Below are 25938 nucleotides of genomic sequence, written 5' to 3' on the forward strand. Positions count from 1 at the left end.
CTTGATCTCGCTACTGCTTATAGTAGTCCAAAAGGGAATTCTGAGTTTTAGTTCCTTAACGTGACACCAATGTGTTTGTTCTTCTGGGGTTATCTTTCTGGTATTTAGCCAACACAGTTGAGGAATACCCTCTCACCCAGCAGCCTGCATAGCATCTTCTAGCATCTAGCCATGGTGAAGCTAGGGAGAAGTGAACAAGTGAATACCAGCTTATTTCTCCATATCCTATGAGCAAGAGTGGATCTTACTCTCAAGCTCTGACAGTCAGTCAAGAGCATTGGCCTGTGCTGTTTTGTTTGCATCTTTGGGGTTTCTTGACTAACAATCTAAAGGCAGGTATCCTGCATCTGACACCAAGGCCCCGCATTTTACTACTTGAAACCTACTCTAAACTACTATTTAACACCATATGAATTTTGGAGGCATACATTAAAGTGTTGGAAACACTGAGTTTAAAAAAAACTACATTAAAACAAAACAACCTGTAGAACAATGGTTCTCAACCTGGGGGCTGCAATCCCTTTGTGGGGCGGGGCGGGGTGTCTCAACTCCCTTGGGAGTCATAATATCAGATTTGGCACATCAGATATTTACATTATGATTCATGAATCGTATTACAGTATGATCCAACAATTAGATGTATGAAGCAGTGCTGAAGCAGTTTTCTAGTTGCGAGGCACCACCGTGCAAGGATCGCGACACTAGGAAAGTTGAGGCCCAGCACATTAGAAACTCCACACAGTTAGGCAGCATGTCTACTTACTTGCTGTTATATAACTTTAGAGTCAAGGACAGCGTTTGGCATTTAATCGACAGAGTCAGTATTCAAAATCCATCTGAGGCGCCTTGGTCTGGTGCTCTCTGACTAGTGCTTGAACGATGTATGCACGTGGATGGAAGGAAACTGTTTTCAGGTTGAGCACAAGTAAGTCCATCACCTACTTCACAGGGTTGTTGTGGTTTAATTTCAAAGGCTAATTGCAGCAAGTGTTGAGAATAAAGATTTGAGTGGATTAATAATGATAACATGCTTGCTTTAAAAGATAAGCCCTCTGTTTACAGTAGCCTTCCAATTTTGGATGTTTTCACTTCATAAAATTATCAGGGATATAGATGGGTAGACTCTGATTCACATTCATTCAACCATGTGGTGGTGTTGGCATGTGTGACACAATTAAGAATACTATATACCAGGTTTTGACATTCTGGCATCAATGTAGCATAGATCACTTTTGTCTACATTTTATTGGCCAGATCACACTGTGTCTCTGATAACATTGTCTCTATGGGCAGCTACTGGCTAACAGTAACTAATATTTATTAAAAGGGAACATGAATTTTTGTGGACATCTCCATGTTAGTGATACACGGATGTATAACTAATGATTAATAAATTATTGGTACTATTCATATATTTTAGTATACTACATGACACTTGCTTTACCTTATAATTAGGGTGAGAATCCCATTACATCACACAAGGACTTCATGGATTTTCATGGATTCCCTTAATCAGTGGCAGAATTCCAGGTCAGTGTTTGCTGTCAAAAAAAAAAAACAAAACAACAACAAAAAAAAAAACAAACTTTGGCGACTGATATCTGTCGATGCCAAAAACTTAAAATGGGTGAGTATCTAATCCAATGATGTGTAGGCAATCATAATCACCATAACCATGATTTAAACGAAAATTACAAATACACCTTTTCATTGCTAGAAGTTACAAGTTTCACAAACCCGAACTAATGTCTTGCTTGAACAGAAGAGTTTCAACCCTGTGAAGAGAACTAAGGCACTGGGTAAGGGTGGACCACAGTATAGTTTATTCTGTCATGCAAGTTAGTGACACTGTAGTTACCCCTTCAAAATATTGTGTAAAGGTTGTCACTGACTTCCTATTTCTTCAGACTCGTTAGGAGATGTTCAATGAAGTGAGATTGCAGGGCTATTTATTAATGATTTTGTAATTTAAAATCAATATCTGGAGTTATCAGAATTGGCTTAGAGTGCCTGAGAGTTCCGCCAGTGTAGTGTTAATGCCTGCGTTCCTAATTAGATTGTGTTCAATCTGATGGCCACTGGGTATTGAATGTAGAGCTGTGTTCCCGCACTATTTGTCTCTCAGGATTTCTATTAGAGTCACAGAACGTAACCAGGCTGCTGCACAAGGTGACAGGACTTGTGATTCATCCCCTGAGAGCTCAGAGCCTTGAGTCTGCACTTCGTGGGAAGGCAGTGCATTTTCTTTTAGATGGGAGGCAATGTTGTAGAGGAAAGAGTGGCTCAGGCCATTCTGTTAACTTGGTATCTTCTCTGGAAATTTCGTCTCCTCTTCCTCCTCCTCCTCCTCCTCCTCCTCCTCCTCCTCCCCCTCCTCCCCCTCTTCCTCCTCCTCCTCCTCCTCCCCCTCCTCCTCCTTCTCCTCCTCCTCCTCTTTCTCCTCCTCCTCTTCCTCCTCATTCTTTCAATGCCAAGACAAAAGGAGAGCTCCAGAGGGTAGCGGTATTTTTTTTTCTTATTATTTTGCTGATTGTGTTTTGTTTCAAATCTTCATAGGTGCTGTCTTATGCTAAGCATAACAAATTGTGGGAAATGTCAGCAAATTATCCACAGTGCACCTATGGGAACATAACTTATTTATAACTCTATAATATGACTGTATTATATGACACTCTTTCTATAATCATTACTTTATATCATTAGCTTGATTAGATCAATAAATACCTAGTCTTAGGGTATTAATAAAGCACATTTTAAGTGTATTTCTAAGGAAATTTCCAGAGATGTTTAACCAAGAATAAAAGACCCACCCTGAATCTGGTGGCACTATCTATAGGCGACGGGCTTGACTTAGAATAAGGAGAAAAAAGGAAGTTGACAGAGTACTGTCAATCCCCCATCTCTACCTCATAGTTGGTGCCATGGATCAAGCCACTCTTTCTTTTGTTTCTTCCCAACCAGGGGAGACTGTGGTCCTCTGAGCTGTGGGGGAACAAAGTAAACCCTTCTTCCCTCAGTTGGCTTTTGGTCAACCGATTGGTCACAGCAAAGAGGAAAGTAAGTAACACACCTGATCCTCACAACCAGCTTCTGCCAGAATGAGAATCCTCTCTCACCCCTACTGTTTGTTAATCAATCCACAAGGGCTTTCCATTGACTAATATCTCAAATCAACATAAACGTACTTGATGCTGGGAATGCTTATGCATCTTTTTCCTGGAGGTGATAGAAGAGCAGTTGGCCTTATATGAACCATCTTCTCCTTAATGTGTAGACAAACGATGCCTTTAGACTCCCACAGTAACTTATCTGTGTATTTATATGTGCACTCTGATTCCTACAGACACAAAAGGCCTGGACTCCTCTCTTCTCTATGTCCTTAGCATGTCTCTTACCTATCAGGACCATGGCGAGAGCTTATGTGTTTTTATGGTACAAAGAGCATTAATCCAATATTATCTCCCTCCCCTCACCACTCCCCCAGTATCAACAGAATCTTAAAGCCTTCCTGACCCCAGGATGATAGATAAAAGTGTAAGGAGAAAGTACAAGACTTCTTCACTTGGGCTTGGAGAGATGGCTTAGTGGTTAAGAGCACTGACTGCTCTTCCAGAGGTTCTGAGTTCAATTCCCACATGGTGCCTCATAACCTTCAGTAATGGAATCCACTGATCTCTTCTGGTGTGTCTGAAGAATGCTGCAGTGTACTCATACACATAAAATAAATATATTTTAAAAAAGACTTCTTCACTTGTTTGAATATTCCACCAATTCTATTCAACATCCATTTGGTTTTTTAAGTTGAATGTTGACTAATTACAGCTGGAGACAATGGGGGTTGGAGTAGGACCTGTTTCTAGTCACTGGATATGGCCTTGTTTAATTTTGAGTATCTTTTCAAACTATTTATTTTCTTGTACAGATTATTTTTGAGAGAAGTTCTCATTTACCCCAGGCCGTCCTGGAGCTTGCTATGAAGGAGAATAAATGCCCTTAAATATCTGACTGTCCTGCCTCCGCCTCCCAAGCAGGGCTTGCAGGCATGCACTACTTCACCGACTTATGAGGTATTGGAAATTAAACCCAGAGTTTCATGCATCCCAAGCAATCATTTTATTGACGGAGCCATATTCTCACAATAATGTTTCTAAGCAAGAATACTTGATAATTTTTTATACTCATATTAGAGCAAGACATTTGAGGGTCTTATATTTCTTAATAGCAAAGTAATTTGACTTTAACACATTTTTACTATGGTGTGTTTCATATTTTGCTATGCCTGTAGTCTCTCTTTTTTTCTCTCTCTCTCCCTCCCCCTCCTCCTCTTCCTCTCTCACTCCATCCCCCATGCCTTGGAAGTCTGTGCTCGGATTTAGTTTTCATTACACAACCCAAGAGATATATATTTCATTAAAAAATCTGCTGTGAAATTAACAGCCATATTGGTCTAGAAATGTTGAACTTAAGTTTTTTCCATTTGTACAGGGGTAATGCACTGTATTAAATATGTAAGGTCTTATCTACGTGGGTTTGATTACAAAAACTAATAAAGTATTCTCTAAATTAAAAAAAATCTGTTGTTTACCACTAACAAATGGGCTATAATTCTCAAATAACAAAAACAAAAACAATAGATTTTCCTGTATTTATTAAGAAGGTATTGCCTTTTGAGATGGAATGGAATCTATTCTAACTTGTCCCCTCTGGATCATTCAGCTCCTCATTAATTTCCTAGTCCAGATAATTGCTCTGTCACTCATAATGGTGCCTTTATAGCTATTCATGCAGAGAGAAACAATATATGGGTCTATTTCATGTTTTCATCATTATGTCTAAGCCAAAATTCTGCAATAAGAGTGAATGGTCCATTTGATGTTTTACACTCGACCAGAGAATACAATGCTATGTTTTCTTTTTCTTATGAACACAAAAAAGCATCTTCAGTAACCCACTTGAATGCTTGATGCTTGTTCTCATTCATGTGACATTGACATGGAAAACACAAAAGTGGGTAAGGTGTAGATGCTGGGTGCGTATAGGCATGAACTCTCTTCCACAGGAGCTCAGCGGAGCACTTTCTGATTTTCTTACCAAAACTTCAAATGGCCACACATTATGAAATTAGAGGGTAATTTCTAAATGTTCCAAAACCTGGACCTTAAATATAAAGAAGTGTAGGATCTTCAATCCTGCTGAGATTAGTCCAAGGCTTAAATGCATTAATGCTTGTTCTTCCCTCGACATTGCAAATACGTCTCCCTTACTTGACAGGAACTTTCTTGAGATCTTATACTCTTGATTTGTTTATCTCCCTCTTCTCCATCATTATCAGCAAGTTGGAAGACATGTGTGGTCTTTAATTAGTCTTTGCAAACTTGGCTTACACTGTGGAAACCTCTTCAATTTTTGAGCCAATTATCCTAGAAAAAGTTAGCCCTAGACAAAGTGTTAGGTCTTATAGATCTAAAACTTACATATGAAAATGTACTGTTCTGTAGACAAACTTCTCAAAGTTAGTTGTCTGTTTAATCTTTCTAATTCTTCCGCTCTCTTTTATCTCCCATAAATTAGTTATTTTGTCTCATCTCACTGATATAGACCTTGAGATCGCATAATAATTAGAAAATCCACAAAGCAATAATTACTCCCCATTCTATTAGGGTGGAATGGGAGGTCAAGGGTAAAGGAGCAAAGGAGGGAATATGGGGAGAGATAGCTAAAATTAAGAGTCTCTTTGAAAGGTAGCTAGAAACTTAATACGTCAGGAGCTTCCTAAATTACATATATCTATATCTACATCTACATCTATATCTACATCTCTCTATATATAGATATATAGATATTTATGAAATTACCGAATAAAGGGAGATACAACTTGCTAGCTCTTGTTACCAAATGAAACTTCCAGTACTGGGAATGAATTACATCTAATTGAGATTTTTACCAAAAAGATCCCATGGGAATGTCCAAACAACACAGTCTGTTGCCAAGAGTATAAGTTGCTATTCCCAAACTAACAGCAAAGGCCCTTTTGCTGTGTCAAGACATACACAGCTCACTGGAAATAGAGAGGTTGAACTGGTGCTCACATAAAGCCTTCAACCTTGTGTTCTAAAATCTTTGGTACGGGAAGGTACTCTGCATGTTACCAAAGAGAAATGTAAAAACCAGAGTGGGTCTCCGAGTCTACATCTCATTTCTTGTATCTGTTCTTGGGCTCTTTTCCTTTTGATTGTTTTGACCTAGTCCAATGTGCTGGGTCTTGATTTATCTTATATAATAATAATAATAATAATAATAATAATAATAATAATAATATAACATAATTCTTTGGAGGCCTGTTTGTTCTCTAGTGAGAGACAGAAGGGGGTAGATCCAGATGGGAGGAGGGGTGGCAAGGAACTTGGAAGAGTAGAGGAATAGAAAACCATAGTCATGAATGCATGAAAAAAAAACTGATTTCAATAAAAAGAAAAAAAGTGGTAAAATTAGATGGGTTATTTCTATTGCTAGCAAAAATACAATAAAAATGTTCTTTATAATGATTGAGTAATTTTTGAAAAAGCAAAGTCTCCATCTTTATGGAGGTTACATTCCTCCATATTCCTTATCTTTTAATATAAAGCTTTTTGTTTGTGTGTATATGTGTGTATAAATATTTGTGTGTGTGTGTGTGTGTGTGTGTGTGTGTGTGTGTGTATTAATGTAGGACAATTACACAGCATCTTGTGTTCTTGAAACAGAATCTTTGTTGAACTGGAAGTTCACTGAGTCAGGTGGACTGGCTGCCAGCAAACCCCAGAGGTCTTCTGGTGTTGAGACACAGGCACAAACCATCATAGCAACTTTTAGGTGGGTGTTGGGAATTAAACTCTGATTCTTGTGCTTACAGGACATGTACTTTTACATATTGAAATATCTCCCATCACTCACTTGGAGTTTTCAGTACAATGACCTAATTTTGCCAGTGTGCCCTGCCCTTCAACTTGACCAAAATAATATAAAATAATTCAATTCATTTTCCCTTCAAATTCAAACTTTAGTCAACTGAATGAGTGAATGGTTGCCTAGTATTTGTAGGTGGCTCTTTTGAGATTTCATCCATGCTCATAGTGAAGATTTGAGGTAGGCTTGTGCCTTCACTCTCATGAACCAAACTCCTCATCTGAATATGCTGATCTCTCTCTCTCTCTCTCTCTCTCTCTCTCTCTCTCTTTCTCCTCTCCCTCCTTCCCTCCCTCTCTTTCTCTCTCTCCCATCACATTATTTCTTCCCGCACGTTTTAAGACTTGAATATTAGTGCATTCCTTTTTTATTCATTGCCATACTTTAAACCTCACGCTATGTGGACTTGATCTGCCTTTGAGTATTAGGTTCATCGAAAACTTTTCAGTTTTCAATAATAACAACTCTGGATTCTCTGTTCCAGGTAACCCCTAATGCCTCCAGATCCTCAGCCAAATCACAAAATAAATTAAAACAACCTTTCCACCCTCGTTAATAGCAGAGAAACCTTCAGCTCACACCCTCAGCTGATGTGGCCTTTCATCAAAGCCTCTTGTGTGGAAAGTGAATGGTCATGAGAGTTAACCAAAGCATGTTTGGCTCACGAAGAAAAGCATGGTGTCACCAACAATTAACCACTGCCCCGTTTTTCGTATTTGGATAGCAACGATTATAGCTTCAATTAGTATTACTTATTTGTTCTGGAAATATGTTTTACTCTTTAGACTTGACCCTTACGCATTATGAGACAATGACAATTTTAACATGGGCTTTATATATGGGCACATAAGGTTCAGAAATTTTCAGTGACTTACCTAAAATCACAAAAAGGCAGATTTCAGAATGGATTATCCACAGATGTTTTCTAAATGCCAAAGCATATGTTTTGTATACACACACACACACACACACACACACACACACACACACACACACATTATACAGCTTACATACAATGTAAAGAGAAATATACTAAATATAATTTTAATATAAGGTTATTATTTTAATGACTGAGGAGCTACCATATCTCCCTTAGTAGGAAGAGTAGTAACTGTCAACATATGAGCAGACTTTACTCTCTCCGTCTTCTTTTGAATTCCAGTTTACTTGCATCCATTTCTGCCCGGGAAGAGCAAAGCAGCAGCCATTTCAGTGAAACTTTGGTTCTCAGACTGCGACAATGGACCAGGTTCTTAACTGATTTCCTAATGTTTCCTACATGATGGGAGCTTAAGGAAGCTTCTAATGCACTTACCTCATTGAACAGAGCTTTGAAGATATGTGTTTTCTGGACCCAGCAAATTCTGAGAAAAAAACAAAAAAAAAAAAAAAAGGAGTAAAAAAACATTTTGGAGGAAGAACTCCCATTCAAATGGCCATCTGGGTTCTTCTTTCCCAGGTGACTCACACCCTTGTTCCTCAGTAAAAGTAGATTTGGCTTAAATGTTAGTTTTTAAGTTAAAATTGTTTCATACATCAATTTCACAGTTTTTTTTTTAAGAAATAGAGTTTAATTCTGACGTGGCCTTTTTAGTTAGATCAATAAACCCCAGATCTATATAAATAAATTTTGATTACCTAAAAGTAAAATTACTCCATTAGTCAGACTGACAAAAACAAGGAGGCATTCAAACCATCTAAGTTTATAATTTGATCATTTTTACTTTGGATGGTCCCCCTTATATTTCCCAACATATTACCGTTATTACATCTGACCACCCAAATAGCATCAATTTTCACTTTAAGGAAGAAATGCTTTGATAGCTCTTTTCTTTGGCCAGAAAGGGCTCTCTAGGGCCACTGTGAACTCATTAACATATTGAGCTTTGAAGTTTCAGATCTGGCAGAATTTCTGTGTTGAGTCAGAATCAAGAGACCTAATGTCAGATTTCTTCTCAAGTAGTTATCTCCCTTGGTTATAAAGTGTTGCTAGAGGAGGCATTTAATTTTTATGGAGTAATGCAAAATGTTTGCTGTTCAAACTGTTGGTGGCGCCCTTAACCCCAGCTTGTGAAAGCTCTGAATGAGAGCAAGGAAGAAAACAGGTATGACTGGAGCACAGTATTCTCAGAGCCTTTTGTGCTGGTTAAGCTCCCTGTCATCACTAGGGCAGAATGAATGGTGCCAATTCCCTTCCACACTCAAAATCACATTCCATTAAGTCAAATCAAAATAGCCTGTTAAAAAGTAAAAGTGGGGCCTCTATTTGTTACCGCCAAAGACGTCAACTGTGAACAGAAAATAGGTTAAGACATATTAGTTTGTTTGAATACGTTCCTCTTGGATGACTCTGGCTTGTGTCAAATGTACAAACCAACCAAGCAACCAAGCAATCAACCAAACAACAACAGAAAACTAGCTCACACTGTTTGCATTACTACTACTTACTCTTGGCATTTTGGCGGTGTGGTAGTTCTACAGTGGGTGTAGATGACCCACGCAAACAACCATATGTGGGTGTAGCTATGTTCTCATGAAACTTTATAAGTGCATGGTGCTGTGTTGGATTTATCTTCTGATCTGTTTATCATCTCTGCTCCAGGATTAGATCTAGCACTCAATATTTGTAGAATACAGAAACAAATGAGAAGAAAACTGATTTATACAACAGTATTTCATATTGCTAACCTTTTTAGGGTTTCCCTTTTTGAGTTCCAAAATCAAAGATGTTAACATAATAGATGGTATAATGTATAAAGAGAAGGCGGGTGAGATCTCCTCGCTGAATGTTACATGTATGGAATACCTAGCAGAGTTTTTCTCATTCTTCTACTTAAAGAAGAAGAAAAAGAGGAAATGGACAAGTTTCTAGCAGATACCAGGTACCGAAGATAAATCAGGAACAGATAAACCCATAACTCCTAAAGAAATAGAAGCAGTCATTAAAAGTCTCTCAACCAAAAAGAGCCCAGGTCCAGATAGGTTCAGTGCAGAATTCTATCAGACCTTCATAGAAGACCTCATACCAATACTATCCAAACTATTCCACAAAATTGAAACAGACAGAGCACTACTGAATTCCTTCTATGAAGCCACAACTACTCTTATAACTAAACCACACAAAGACCCAACCAAGAAAGAGAACTTCAGACCAATTTCCATTATGAATATCGACACAAAAGTACTCAATAAAAATCTTGCAAACCAAATCCAAGAACACATCAAAACGATCATCCATCATGATTATGTAGGCTTCATCCCAAGTATGCAGGAATGGTTTAGTATATGAAAAACCATCAGCGTAATCCACTATATAAACAAACTGAAAGATAAAAACCACATGATCATTTCATTAGATGCTGAGAAAGCATTTGACAAAATTCAACACCCCTTCATGATAAAAGTTCTGGAAAGAATAGGAATTCAAGGCCCATACCTAAACATAGTAAAAGCCATATACAGCAAACCAGTTGCTAACATTAAACTAAATGGAGAGAAACTTGAAGCAATCCCACTAAAATCAGGGACTAGACAAGGCTGCCCACTCTCTCCCTACTTATTCAATATATTTCTCGAAGTCCTAGCCAGAGCAATCAGACAACAAAAAGAGATCAAAGGGATATAGTTTGGAAGGGAAGAAGTCAAAATATCACTATTTGCAGATGATATGAAAGTATATTTAAGTGATCTCAAAAGTTCCACCAGAGAACTACTAAAGCTGATAAACAACTTCAGCAAAGTGGCTGGGTATGAAATTAGCTCAAATAAATCAGTAGCCTTCCTCTACACAAAAGAGAAACAAGCTGAGGAAGAAATTAGGGAAACGACACCATAATAGTCCCAAATAATATAAAATACTTCAGTGTGACTTTAACCAAGCAAGTGAAAGATCTGTATGATAAGAACTTCAGGGACTGGGGATTTAGCTCAGTGGTAGAGTGCTTACCTAGGAAGCACAAGGCCCTGGGTTCGGTCCCCAGCTCCGAAAAAAAAAAAAAAAAAAGAACTTCAAGCCTCTGAAGAAAGAAATTGAAGATCTCAGAAGATGGAAAGATCTCCCATGCTCATGGATTGGGAGGATCAATATTGTAAAAATGGCCATTTTACTAAAAGCGATCTACAGATTCAGTGCAATCCCCAGTAAAATTCCAATCCAATTCTTCATAGAGTTGGACAGAACAATTTGCAAATTCATCTGGAATAACAAAAAACCCAGGATAGCTAAAACTCTCCTCAACAATAAAAGGACTTCTGGGGGAATCACTATCCCTGAACTCAAGCAGTATTACAGAGCAATAGTGATAAAAACTGCATGGTATTGGTACAGAGACAGACAGATAGACCAATGGAATAGAATTGAAGACCCAGAAATGAACCCACACACCTATGGTCACTTGATTTTTGACAAAGGAGCCAAAACCGTGCAATGGAAAGAAGATAGCATTTTCAGCAAATGGTGCTCTTTCAACTGGAGGTCAGCATGTAGAAGAATGCAGATCAATCCATCCTTATAACCCTGTACAAAGGTTAAGTCCAAGTGGGTCAAGGACCTCCACATTAAACCAGACACACTCAAACTAATAGAAGAAAAACTAGGGAAGCATCTGGAACACATGGGCACTGGAAAAAATTTCCTGAACAAAACACCAATGGCTTATGCTCTAAGATCAAGAATCAACAAATGGGATCTCATAAAACTGCAAAGCTTCTGTAAGGCAAAGGACACTGTGGTTAGGACAAATCGGCAACCAACAGATTGGGAAAAGATCTTTACCAATCCTACAACAGATAGAGGCCTTATATCCAAAATATACAAAGAACTCAAGAAGTTAGACCGCAGGGAGACAAATAACCCTATTAAAAAATGGGGTTCAGAGCTAAACAAAGAATTCACAGCTGAGGAATGCCGAATGGCTGAGAAACACCTAAAGAGATGTTCAACATCTTTAGTCATAAGGGAAATGCAAATCAAAACAACCCTGAGATTTCACCTCACACCAGTGAGAATGGCTAAGATCAAAAACTCAGGTGACAGCAGATGCTGGCGAGGATGCGGAGAAAGAGGAACACTCCTCCATTGTTGGTGGGGTTGCAGACTGGTACAACCATTCTGGAAATCAGTCTGGAGGTTCCTCAGAAAATTGGACATTGAACTGCCTGAGGATCCAGCTATACCTCTCTTGGGCATATACCCAAAAGATGCCCCAACATATAAAAAAGACACGTGCTCCACTATGTTCATCGCAGCCTTATTTATAATAGCCAGAAGCTGGAAAGAACCCAGATGCCCTTCAACAGAGGAATGGATACAGAAAATGTGGTACATCTACACAATGGAATATTACTCAGCTATCAAAAACAATGACTTTATGAAATTCGTAGGCAAATGGTTGGACCTGGAAAATATCATCCTGAGTGAGCTAACCCAATCACAGAAAGACACACATGGTATGCACTCATTGATAAGTGGCTATTAGCCCAAATGCTTGAATTACCCTAGACACCTAGAACAAATGAAACTCAAGACGGATGATCACAATGTGAATGCTTCACTCCTTCTTTAAAAGGGGAACAAGCATACCCTTGGGAGGGGATAGGGAGGCAAAGTTTAGAACAGAGGCTGAAGGAACGCCCATTCAGAGCCTGCCCCACATGTGGCCCATACATATATAGCCACCAAACTAGATAAGACGGATGAAGCAAAGAAGTGCAGGCTGATAGGAACCGAATGTAGATCTCTCCTGAGAGACACAGCCAGAATATGGCAAATACATAGGCGAATGCCAGCAGCAAACCACTGAACTGAGAACAGGACTCACGTTGAAGGAATCAGAGAAAGGACTGAAAGAGCTGAAGGGGCTTGAAACCTCATATGAACAACCATACCAACCAACCAGAGCTTCCAGGGACTAAGCCGCTACCCAAGGACTATACATGGACTGACCCTGGGCTCCAACTGCATAGGTAGCAATGAATAGCCTAGTAAGAGCACCAGTGGAAGGGTCCTGCCAAGGTGGACCCCCAGTGAATGGGATTCTTATGGGGAAGGCGGTAATGGGGGAAGGATAGGGAGGGGAACACCCATATAGAATGGCAGGGGGAGGAGTTAGGGGAATGTTGGCATGGAAATTGGGAAAGGGAATAACATTTGAAATGTAAATAAGAAATACCCAATTTAATGAAGATGGGGAACAAAGTATATAGTACTTAGAAAACGTGTTATTGTTAACCATGCATTGTTTCTGATTATCCATTAGGAGGTATATGATGTCGCTGGAGCAAAGACCATCATACCATAGAAGTAATATGACGTTGGCTTTGGCAATGCTCTAAAAATTATAGCCTGGTTCTCTAGACTCCATCCATGAGCTCTTCCCACAAGCATAGGCACAATATTTAAATAAATATTTTAAATATATATACTATTGTCTAAACTATAATGTAGTATGCTTCAATTTTGTTTCGGCCTCAGTTCTCTCATCCTTGCCTTAACCTAGCAGTTACACTGAATGAATTCTTAGAGGAGTCCTTGTTCCCGGAGGCTTGCAACATGCCACGTTTTACCTATTTGTTGAGTAGGTACCACAGAGGACACCGTTTTTAATTTTATTTCTCTCCTCGGTACAGATTTAGAGTGATGGGAGATAGAGAATAGTCATCAGAAAGAACGCTCCTCATAAAACACAGACGGGGGAATGAGAGATGGCAAGGGTGAAGACATTGATTTACATTCTGGGCTTCTGCCAGTGCGAGTTAGAAGACATCGCTGTGGTAAACCTCACTTTGCACATCTGCTAGGTAGCACAGGCGTTTGAATAGCAAAGATCCATCCCTAGCATTGAGAATGTTCTTCAAATTTGTTGGGAAATCAGCACATCACTACGGGCCTGAAAGGGTCATCATGATGCCCAATCCAGGAAAACTGTCCTATCAAATGAATACATGAGTTTCCCTTCTCTATTACCCTGTGTAAGTTTCTTGACACCTGTATTGCAAAGCTAATTATGAAAATTTCTGTATTTCTATTTTTCAAGTATTATTTTCTATTTCCTTTCTTTCTTCTTTATTTCAAACCAAAGGAAATGCTAATTTCACTGGATCCTTTAGCCACCATGGTTAGGTTCTTTATAATTCAGTGATCATTGGTCAAACCAGTCCCATTAATTTTCAGTATCACAGAGGTCTCATGATACATTTATCTTGAGATTATTAACCCTAGGGTACAGTGGCTTCCTAAGATATTAATGCAGTTTGAATGAGTCTTTGCATGCAGCCCTGTTGAATTTTGTAAATGCAGTCAGAGTGGGAGAGAAAAAGAATAAAGCAGGATCTGTGAAGGGCCATATTTGCCAAGAGCCTTATTGGTAATGAGATTATTTGAACATATCTTGGTAATGTGAGGCCTGAGAGACATTGAAAGGAAATGAAGGGGAAATGGGGAACAGAAGGAAAAACGGTCTCCTTTCGAATCTCAGCTCTACCAGCAAGGCCACCAGGAAAGAGAAAGACTGAATGAACACAAAATTTTGGGTTGCTGTACAAAAGACGATCAAAGAAAGGGGAAGAATACTCCGAGGTAATGACGGCAATTTGTTTTCTAGATAATTGACCCTCTCAGAAGACATAATTATGGCATATTACAGAGATAAAAAGAGACAACGGCGGACGCACACAGTGATGACAAACACGATTCAAGATCCCATCATTCTGATGCTTTTAAAACCACAATATTTTGATATTAGCCTTTCAACCCACAAGAGAGACAACAGCACACAACCAAGCTGGTTCCCATTTTGCTTGTCAGTTTTTGGGTTTTTTTTTCCCGTCTCTCTCTTTTCCTTTTAGTATTTTCTTTTCTAACAGCTGCCAAAACTCTACAATTGGAGATGCTAAAGAGGAGGATGTAGAAAATGGGCAAAACATCGGCCTGTTCAGATGAGGGTGAACAAGAGATTGCTTCTCTACATCCAAAGCAGCTTTGATTTTGGACCCAGTCTTAAAACTTAGAAGCTGAGCTGAGATTTATTTCAGCCGAGTATTTTTTTTTCAAAGTATGACATATGAGGCAGTACTTGAACTGATTTTAGGGTGTGCAGACAAACTTTATCATCACCTCAATTGTAGATCTGTTTAATGACCAAAGAAAATGCTATTTGTCCCTTAAAATCTCTGCTTCTGGCTCATCTATTTGTTTTCCAGGATGAAACGAAGTAAAAACACCGAGACTGAATAATTGTATAAATAGTGTGTGACTGCTTTTCAAATAATGAGAGAGTCTCAAGAGTTACTGACATTTGTGAAACAGTGTCTTACTGTCTTCCTTTCCTTTGTCTTTACAGCACTGGCCCAGCACTACTCCACGGTGACATAATGGGAGTTAGGTGTGGTGGTGGTTCAGACAAATCGTCAGAGTATGGAGATTTCAGTGCTGTATATCGGTCACACCAACGTGATTTCCAGTCATCTCTAACTTCTCACATCTGTACTTGAATCACGCACACAAATCTACTACTGGTGGTGTCACATCAGCTAGTGATATATGGGATGCTTAAGAAAGCAGAACTCCTACTGAAGGCTCAGTGTGTGTGTGTGTGTGTGTGTGTGTGTGTGTGTGTGTGTGTGTGTGTGTGTGTGTGTTTCTATGTGCTGTAGTGGGAGAGGAGAGGATAATATTAGGCTAACTGGGAAAGAAGATTAGACTTCCATGCAGAAGCGTGTAACCCCTTCAGTCAAAATTGCACCTGCCAGGAAAACCACAAAGAGCCCATGAAAAGAAACTCAGTCTTTTCCAGTCAGTTCTCATCACTCAACCTATTCTAGCACACATGAAGAAAACCATCTCTGCCTTGATCTGAACCTCAGTATATCACCTTTGTAATTCTCCTCTTGCTTGTTTGAGACGGTTGATATCCAACTACTCATTGTTCTTTCTATTGAACTCATAAAAACATCTCTATTCGCTGAAAACTAAAACTGACATCTAAAACTATTTCCTCAAGATTCAGTGAGCCCTGCTTTTTCTTTATATGGGAGGGGTTGCCAAGTCTAGAAAAACAAAAATCTTCTTACTAAGAACAAGAACCTTAGAAACACAAGAGAATTTGGACACAGATCATCCTGAGATGTCACTATTTTGCCATATAGACTTAAAAAGTAATCTTTAAAAATAGAAGTATCTTTATTTATAATTATTTTTTCTGTTTTAGAAATTCCCTATCTCATGCCTCGCAGCTGAAATCTTAGATGCCATCTTTTATTTCTAGCATCTCGGTGCTCAGTCACAAAAGTAGGTTCTTTCTCATACCTTTTTATTGGTCAGTAATTTTAGTCCTTAAAACTTTAAAACAAAACCAGATGTGGTGTTTCACACCCTTAATCCAGCTCATGGGAGGAAAGCACGGGCAGATCCCTGTGAGGTCAAGGGCAGGCTGATCTATGTAGAGTTACAGATTAACTCATGCTACATAGTATGACCCAGTCTCTAAAGCAAATGAATGAACAAATGAAAATGAACAAATAAAACTCTAAGGTGAGTTTCTTAGATTTTTAGCAACAGGCTCTGCAAACCTAAAGATTCAAAAGACAATTGACACCACGTTAAGAGTTCGCCCAGAACCTCCCTCTCTGTTAGATAAGCAAACATAAAATCACTTATTTTTCAACATCTAGAAAAATCCAAACACAATATAAAGAATGCATTCCTGCTTCCTGCTCTCTGCATCTAGAAAAGGAGGGAAACTTCTGTCAGAGCCTTTGACCCTGTGGTGTGAGCACATTCCGTTCAGCTGATAACAATGCTATTAATTTGTGTGCTGTGTTAGTTTTTTATTGTTGCTGTAACTAAGCACCACAAGAGCAAGACATTTATTATTTCATGGTTTTGGAAACCAGACACAAGTGACTAAGTTACTGAGCTATAATCAAGTTAGTGGCAGGGTTGAAGTATCTTTAAGACCTGGTTAATCAACTTTCTGTCTTTCCCATCTCCTAAAGACTGCTTTCATATCTCTTCCTAGTCTTCAAAGTCATTAGAAAAACATTTTCCATCTCTCCCTTATTCCATTAGATTAAAGGGGAAAAAAGAGGATGTATTTGGCTTATGGTTTTAGTACATACAGCTCATTATGACAGAGAAAGCATGGTGGCAGGAAGGGGAGGCGATTGCTACATTGTATCCATAATGATGAAGCCAACAGTTGACTTGAAATGGATCTAGGCTGTAGCATGGAGTTTTACAAAGGAACCCATGCTAAATCTGGCTATTGCGCCAGCAGCAATGGTCTTTCCCACTCCCATGGCTAGCCCTATCTGGCTGTCTAGCTCTGGTTCCAGAGGCTAGCTTGCTAAGCGAACCAAATTAGCCTGAAGCTGCTGCTTACACGTCTCAGGCCATCCACCCAACGCCAGCTTCCACTCACTCAGCTCCCTTTAACCCTGTGAAATGAAAACACTAGAGACTTACATAATACCAGCCAGATTTAAAGAACCCACGACTCAATAATATAATTGCAAGGCATGCTCAGATTGGACAAATATACCATTTCACTACTCATTACCCAGCTATGAAATCCCTAGCTACTTGCAGCTCCTCCGGGTCACGTGGTTCTGCTCCATCTTTCCCCTCCTCCACCTCTCCCTTCATTTCCCTTTTCTCCCTTCTCTAAAACGTTCAGCTGCGCCTTTTTCTTCTACTGCCCAATCATAGGCTTTAGCCTTATCTGTCCAATTAAGATTTCACCCGATCTCACCTGAGTACCTGATCTACTCCTCGGTCGGGCACTCCTCCTGACACAGCAGAAAATACAAACAACAAACCACAACACTAGGCTATAAATACACATGGGTACCCTTCAATGTCTCACTTCCTTCAGCCAGGGTCTGCTTCTTCAAAGTTCCATGTCCTTCCTAAACAGTATCACCAACTGGGGATCAAGTGCTTACACACATAAGCTTTTATTGGACGTTTATTACTCAAACCATAGAATCTCCAACTCAAGATCCCTTGTTTTAAATTTATCACATATGCAAAGTTCTTCTTGACCTAACGTAATTGCAGATTTCAAGGACTAGGTTGGAGCTGGAGGGATGGCTCAGTGGTTAAGAGCACTGACCTGCTGTTCCAGAGGTCCTGAGTTCAATTCCCAGCAACCACATGGTGGGTCACAGCCATCTGTAATGAGATCTGATGCCCTCTTCTGGTGTGTCTGAAGACAGCTACAGTGTACTTATATATAATAAATAGTTTGTTTTAAAAAGGACTAGGATGTATCTTGGGAGTACACAGGAAGCAAGTGTGTGCATTATTGAGTAACAACGTAAGATTTCTCTCTCGTGTGCTTTGCAGAACTCCTGTGGGAGACGTGTCTGAGACTGAACAAAGAACAGAAATCATAAATGTTTGTAGTCATCTACAGATAATCTATACCTTTTTTCCCTTCTTTACACATTATATTGTAATATTGTATACATTCATTTATATATTGCGATTAGGGAAGAATATATGGTTATTTTTCTTTCTAGATTATGTGCTCTCATTTAATAGTATGCATTTATATTATTATTATTATTTAATTTTTTTACAGTCTAGACTTCATTCCCCTCCCAGTATACCTTCTGACTGTTCCACATTCTGTACCTCCCCACTCCCCTTCTCCATAAAATTATAAATTAAGTAAATTCTTAAATGGTTCGTGGCATGTAGCATGCCTATGTAATGAGGTCCAGATCTTTGGCTATAAACCGTTAGTCAATTCTATACTTAATCTTCATTGATTTGGAATATCTGACTTGGCCCTAAACCTTTAGCAGATTTATATTTACTCATAACTTTAACTTGAGTGTGGCCTAAAGGATTCCCTTCTCCTGCCTGTCAGTCTCATAGACATTCTCCTGATTCTAACCCTTGAACTTTTGCTATTTCCCGGAACCCTGCAATGAGTTACCTTTGACCTATACCCTTAACTTACTAGTCTGGTTTCATTAGAGTTTACAATGTCATCATTCAGAAAAGTGAATTTAATAGGTTAATAGCAAATCTTCTCAAGCAAACTTGGAATAATTTAATAATTATACAGTCAATGCTTGTAGCGTTGAAACATCAGCTGTGCTGTACACGACTCCAAGTAGAGAAAGCTAAAACAGAGACAGTAGGACATCAGAAGTTTATTCAGTTCACACCAAAAATATGTCGTTTGTGATGAAGCCCATGTTTTCCTGGGCATCCTGATCTGGATCGCTGTCCACAGAGAGTTTGAGCTTAGAAATAGCCTGTGAGTCCTTCACACAGTACTTAGGTATCTCTGTTTCTTAGAATGAAACCATGGACAAAAATCCTGTTTGGAATTCAAAGAAAGAAATAATTGATCTTGTGATTATTCTTGTTTCTTTATCTCACAGGGCATTTTAGTAGCTCTAAAAAGGATTATTTTTCCAAGTATTTCTAACCCACGGAAGTACAGGTACCTTAATACATGAGTCTCTGTTTGAGATCTGCAGGGAAAGATTCAATGTTAAACCTTCTAAAGCTGACAGCTCCACTTTAGACATGCCCAATTTACCACACTTCAGCTTTAAACAACCTGGGGCTGGATGAAGGCTGTGTTCTACTTCAGTGTGACACTTTCTGAGCATCCATTGTCAGCTCTAACAAGCTGTGTATTGACATTATTCAATACACCTTATCTACCGCGATGAATTCCAGCCATCTAAACAAGGGTGTACATTTAAACTGGCAATGAGAATGACTGCTAGAACGCTTATGGTGTCAAAACTTGAGCACACAATGTCACTCATCGGCTATGTAGGTGTCAGGAAAATGCAAGATGAGACTTTTTAACCTCCATAAACTTCTCAAGGAAAAGATAAAGGCCCCAGCAGCTTTTAATCTATTAAAAAAAATAACTTTTAAAAATGCTGTCTTGCTTTCATCAGATGTATGTATGAGTAGCCTTTTATGCAAATCTATGCATATGTATGTGTTTTCCCATGTGTTCTATTTTGGCATCTCTTACACCCACTAGGGGAAAGTTCATTTTATATTCTTTTCAGGACATGCGTTATTCATGCAATCACTTCTTTATTTTATTTTATTTTTATTAACTTGAGTATTTCTTATTTACATTTCGAGTGTTAAACCCTTTCCCGGTTTCCGGGCAATCATCCCCCTAATCCCTCCCCCTCCCCTTCTTTATGGGTGTTCCCCTCCCCATCCTCCCCCCATTGCCGCCCTCCCCCCAACAGTCTAGTTCACTGGGGGTTCAGTCTTAGCAGGACCAAGGGCTTCCCCTTCCACTGGTGATCTTACTAGAATATTCACATGCAATCACTTCTACTTAGGGTCACGTGTTCTGCCATGTCCCTTTACTAGATACTGCTTGGATCTATTATGCGTAGTAGGATGGGAAGCAGAAGTTTCTGGTTGTATCATGCGATGAAGACTCACGTGGTATTTTGGCGAGACAGAGTCACGTGATGTTTTGCTGATGCTAGACCTACAGGAGGGACCAGTGATGTTTGGAAAGAGTATAAGTGGGACTCAACAGAAAGTGACAGGGCATGTTTTATGCTTGCATAAAATCTTGCCATGCCTCACTGGTCTCACATCTTCACTTTGTTGGGAGAGGCATAGCAGAGAACTTCTCAGGGCATCCCGACTGGTTATGGAGGCTCCTGCTGACTCCTTACAATTCAGCAAAGGACTGGCTGTTTCTTCTGGAGCATACCACCACTGCTGATTTGTGTTTGGTATTCTGACAATGGAGATTGGAATCACCCCCAAAAAACTACTTGTAAACAGATCTGCATCCCCATTTCCTATTTACTGTCTTTTCTCCCCTACCTTTGGATTGTGGGTTAAAAGGGATATCAAAGCATTTGAGAACTCTTATTAAAGTAGATTTGGACAAGTCTAAGTCTACAACCACACACTTGTCCAAATTCCTTTTCCTAGAGCTCAAATTTCTGCAGCCAACAGGGTTGAAGGCTCAGGAAGGCCACCACCTTGCTATCAAGCACCATAGAGCAAACAAGCCTTTCATCCCCACATTAGCCTCTATAAAAAGTGGGTTTTGAAATATCTATGCCTACAAGGATTCAGGGTCTATTACTGGATATTAGATTATCACACCAGCCTTTTCTTGTTGCTCAGTACACCCCTGCACATGTCTACATGGGTGTAGCCATTTTGCTAAAAGATTAGAGTAACTGAAGAAAATGGCTATGTGAAATGAGAGATGTATGGAATTCAACTTCTTTCCACAACGGGAAACATGCAGAACACTCACTCACTCTTAGTTTCTGGTATAAGGTATTCTCTGGAATGTTTTCTGATTCTAACTCCCCCTTCCTGTTTTCATATAACAACTCTTTGTAACATCTGCTACTTTCTCCTAATATGCTTTTGCTTCAGGCCATCCATGCTGTTTCCTACTCATAAGGAACATGGGCCAATATTTTGATTATTTGGTTTAGAGTAATATTCACAATAGTAGCTCGGAGGCCTTGAGCAAAAAGCCTATGACCTCTGCCTCTTCAGTTACACAGAAGAAAGTAGCCAAAAAAGAGATGTCTTATTTGGCTTATGCTGAAATCATAAATGGCTATGCTGGACAGAATAATGCGATACCCTTTGGGTGTTTGACCAGTTAGAGCTGTAGATTCGTTTCTGATACTTCGGTTGTCCTGTATACAATGAGTCAGGGAGTGATAATAGCTTTCAAGAAGGAAAGAGTCTTAGGCAAAACAGGATCTAAATAAAAAGTAGCAATCAGTTGCATCCAGGAGCAACACAATCCTCAACAAGATGCTAGGGATAAAGACAAGTTGAAGCCCACTTATTCTGAAGGACTCATTCCTAGATATCAGGGTCTTGGGGTTTTCTCAAGTAGAAGGGCAGCACAATTGTATTACTTAGGTATAATCTATCATAACTCCACGTAGTACACTGAGTGATAGATACCCTTTGAACTTGTAAGACAGCATGGTCTTACTTTGACTTTGGAAATTCAAGCTGAGACTTGATTTTTATTCAGTGGGGTTGCTTTCTTTTATGGAGTTTTCTTTTCATCCTTTTCATTGTGTTCAGTGTGTGTGTGTGTGTGTGTGTGTGTGTGTGTATGTGTGTGTGTGTGTGTGTGTGTGTGTGTGTGATATCTGCACAGGTCCATGTGGAGACAAGAGGTTGACATGAAGATACATTCCTCATATTTTCCACTTTATAATCCAGTGTCTCTTATTGAATCTGAAGTTTGCTATACTGGCGAGATTCCCTGGCCATTAAACTCCAGGGATCCTCCCCTCTCACCCCTCTTCATCCTCTGTGTTCATCAGCTTTTACTCTAAGGACCCTTATGGTTCTTTCCATTTAATGTTTCATTATTAGCTTAAAAAACAACGGGTTCTAGAAGACATTTTCATAAGTGTATTATTGCATTTTATTGCACTTATCCCCCTAATGCTTCCTTTGCTCCCCATTACCTACTGTTTGTTTACCCCCTCTTCCCAAGTAGTTTTCTGCCTTCATGTTTATAAAAATTACCTATGAGAGAAAACGTGCAATATTTGCCTTTCTGGAGCTAACTTATTTTACTTAACATGATTTCCAGTTTCATACAGGTTCTTGAAAATGATGGACTATTTTTCTTCTTTATGACCGAACAAGGAAGTTTTGTTTTTCAAACATCTCTCTTGTGTATGCTAACACATTTTCTATATTTATTTGCTTGTTGATGGGCTTCTAGACTGATTATATAACTTGGCTATTGTGAATTGTGTAGCAATAAACATCAGTGTGTGGGTATCTTCATAAAAGCATGACTTTCCATTTAAATATGATGATTTCCTTAAATTCATTTATTTCATTGCTTTCTTCAATATTCCCTGAGAGCATATTAAAAGTCAAACAATACTTATGATAGCTTCATTCGAATGACTTTTCAAGGGTGAAAATAATGCCATTTTCTCCATCAATGTTGACAATTCTTTAAGTAGAAAATGAATTCAGGTAAACTTACTAATAATTTCAACTTTTAAATTTCAACTAATAGATTTAGAATCATTCTGTTAAGTGTATAATATAACATGTCAGTATTGTGAATAGCATTACACATTTAATTAAATATATTAACATTAAATATGAAGAAACACATTTCTATGTAAGGAGAGTTTGTAAACACAGATTGTAGTAAGTAGAATACCATGTGGTGGTAAAATACTGGTTTTATTAAATTAAGAAGCTGTAGAATAAAAACATAATTGTAGTTAGTTGTAATGTATGCATAATTTATAGTTGTACCTGTTCTACCCCAAAATATAAATGGCAATTCTACATCCAAATTAAAACTGAAGATCTAAAAATATCAAAGGGTGCTTATATACATATATATCGACTTACACTGTATATCCAAATACATATACATATGCATATGTATACACATGCAATTATTTGCATATACATATGCATTGCATATATACACATATGCATGTATATTTGTAGTGAGCCACTTTAAAAATAAGATCTTAACCGTACATCTGACAGATGGCTAATATCTAAAAAATATAAAGAGCTCAAGAAGTTAGACTCCTACACACCAAACAGCTCAATTAAAAAATGGGATACAGAGCTAAACAGAGACTTCTCAGCAGAGGGATTTCGAATGGCCAAGGAACACTTGAAAAGAGGTTCAACATTCCTAGACATCAGGGAAATGCAAATCAAAATGACTCTGAAATGCCACTTTACACCCATCAGAATCGCTAAGATAAAACTCCCAAGCAACAGCACGTGCTGGCAAGGAAAGGATGCCGAGAAAGGAGAACACTCCTCCTCTGCTGGTACCACTTGTACAAGCACTCTGGAGATCAATCTGGTGGCTACTCAGAAAATCGGAAGTAGTTCTACCAGAAGACCCAACTCTACCACTCCTGGAGATATTCACAAAAGATGCTGCACCATATTACAAAGACATGTGCTCCACCATATTCATAGCAGCTTTATTCTTAATATCCAGAAACTGGAAACAATCCAGATGTTCCTCAACTGAAGAATGGATACAGAAGTGAGGTTCGTTTTCACAGTGGATTATTAAAAACAAGGACATCATGAATTTTGCAGGAAAATGGATCAAACTAGAAAATAATGCGATAGCCCAGACCCAAAAAGACATACGTAGTATGTATTCACTTATAAGCAGATATTAGCCATATAGTACAGGATACTCACTATTCACTCCTTAGATTAAAAGAAGCTAGGCAAGAAGGAAGGACCAAGCAAGGATGCTTAAATCTCACCTAGAAGGGGAATAAAATGGTCATAGGTGGCAGATAGAGGGAGGGAACTAGTTGGAAGTGGGAATGGGGAGGGGAAAAGGAGGGGTGTCAGGATCAGGTATGGAGACAGAGAGATGGCCAGAGGACCAGGAGAATGAATGGAAATGGGTGGCTGTAATGTGTGGGGTGTGGGGTATATTTACAATGTGCCAGAGACCTGGGATAGGGGAAACTCCCAGGAGTCAATGCGGATGACCTTAGCTGAGATGAATAGCAGTAGGGATATGGAGCCTGAAGGGCCCACCTCCTGTAGCTAGGCAGGACCCCTTGTGCAGGGACAATCCACAAAACTTTTGACCCAAAATTTGTCCTGTCTAAAAGAAGTGCAGGGACAAAAATGGAACAGAGACTGAGGAAAAATGGCTAACTGATAACCAGACCTGAGACTCATCTCATGGACAGGTGCCAAGCCATGACACTATTAATGATACTTGTGATGCTTGTAGACAGGAGCCTAGCAAAAATATCTTCTGAGGGGCTCCACCCAGCAACTGACTGAAACAGATGCAGATACCCACAGCCAAACATTGGACAGTGCTTGGAGACTCTTATGGAAGAGCTGGGAGAAGGATTGAGGGCCCTTAAGGGGATAGGAACTCCACAGGAAAACCAACAGAGTCAACTACCTTGAATTCTTATGAGCCTCTCAGAGACTGAACCAACAACCAGAGAGACTTCATGTGTTGGGCTGAGGCCCCTAGCACATATGTAGCAGATGTACAGCACAGGCTTATGTGGGTCCCTCAACAACTAAAGCAAGGGGCTGTCTCTAAAGATGTTGCCTGTTGACCTCAGGAGGAAGGAAGTTGGGAGGACCCTCTAAAATGTACCAGAGACCTGGGAATTGGGAAACTCTCAGGACTCAAAAGTGAGGACCCTAGATGAAATGCCCTATAGTGAGGGGAGAGAACTTGTGGAGTTCACCTCCAGCAGAAGGACAGGGCATCAAGTGAGGGATGGGGTCGCCATCCCACAGTCAAAACTTTGACCCATATTTTTTCCTGTCTGAAAGAAATGCAGGAATGGAAATGGAGAAGAACCCGAGGAAAAGAAGGTCAAGTGACAGGCCTAAATTGGGATCCAGCTCAAGGGGAGGTCCTAAGACCTGACACCATTACTGAGGCTATGGGGCGCTCACAAAAAGGGTTCTATCATGACTGCCCTCCAAAAGACCCAACAAGCAGCTGAAAGAGTCAGATGCAGATGTGTGCACCCAACCAATGGACAGAAGCTGATGACCCCTCTGGTTGAATTAGGGAAAAGCTGGAGGAAGCTGAGGAGGAGGGTGACCCTGTAGGAGGATCAGAAGTCTCAGTTAACCTGGACCCCTGAGATCTCATCAGACACTGAGCCACCAACCAGGCAGCATGCACCAGCTGAGATGAGGTCCTCAACACATACACAGCAGAGGACTCCTGGGTCTGGGTTTAGTCAGAAAAGATGCACCTAACCCTCAAGAGACTGGACACTCCGGAAAGTGTAGAGGTCTTGTATAGTGGGTGGGGTGGGGACATCCTTGTGAAGACGGGGATGGTGTGGAGCAGGGAGGAGGTATGGGATGTGGAACAGTCGAAGCGTGGACTAGGAGGGGAATAAAATCTCGAGTGTAAAGAAAAAAAAGATGTTTCCTGTGGAATCCTTTCCCCTAACTTTCTTGTCTGACCTCAG

Source organism: Rattus norvegicus, chromosome 10 (assembly GCF_021556685.1).
Source record: "Rattus norvegicus strain SHRSP/BbbUtx chromosome 10, alternate assembly SHRSP_T2T, whole genome shotgun sequence".
In the NCBI taxonomy this organism is placed as follows: Eukaryota; Metazoa; Chordata; class Mammalia; order Rodentia; family Muridae; genus Rattus; species Rattus norvegicus.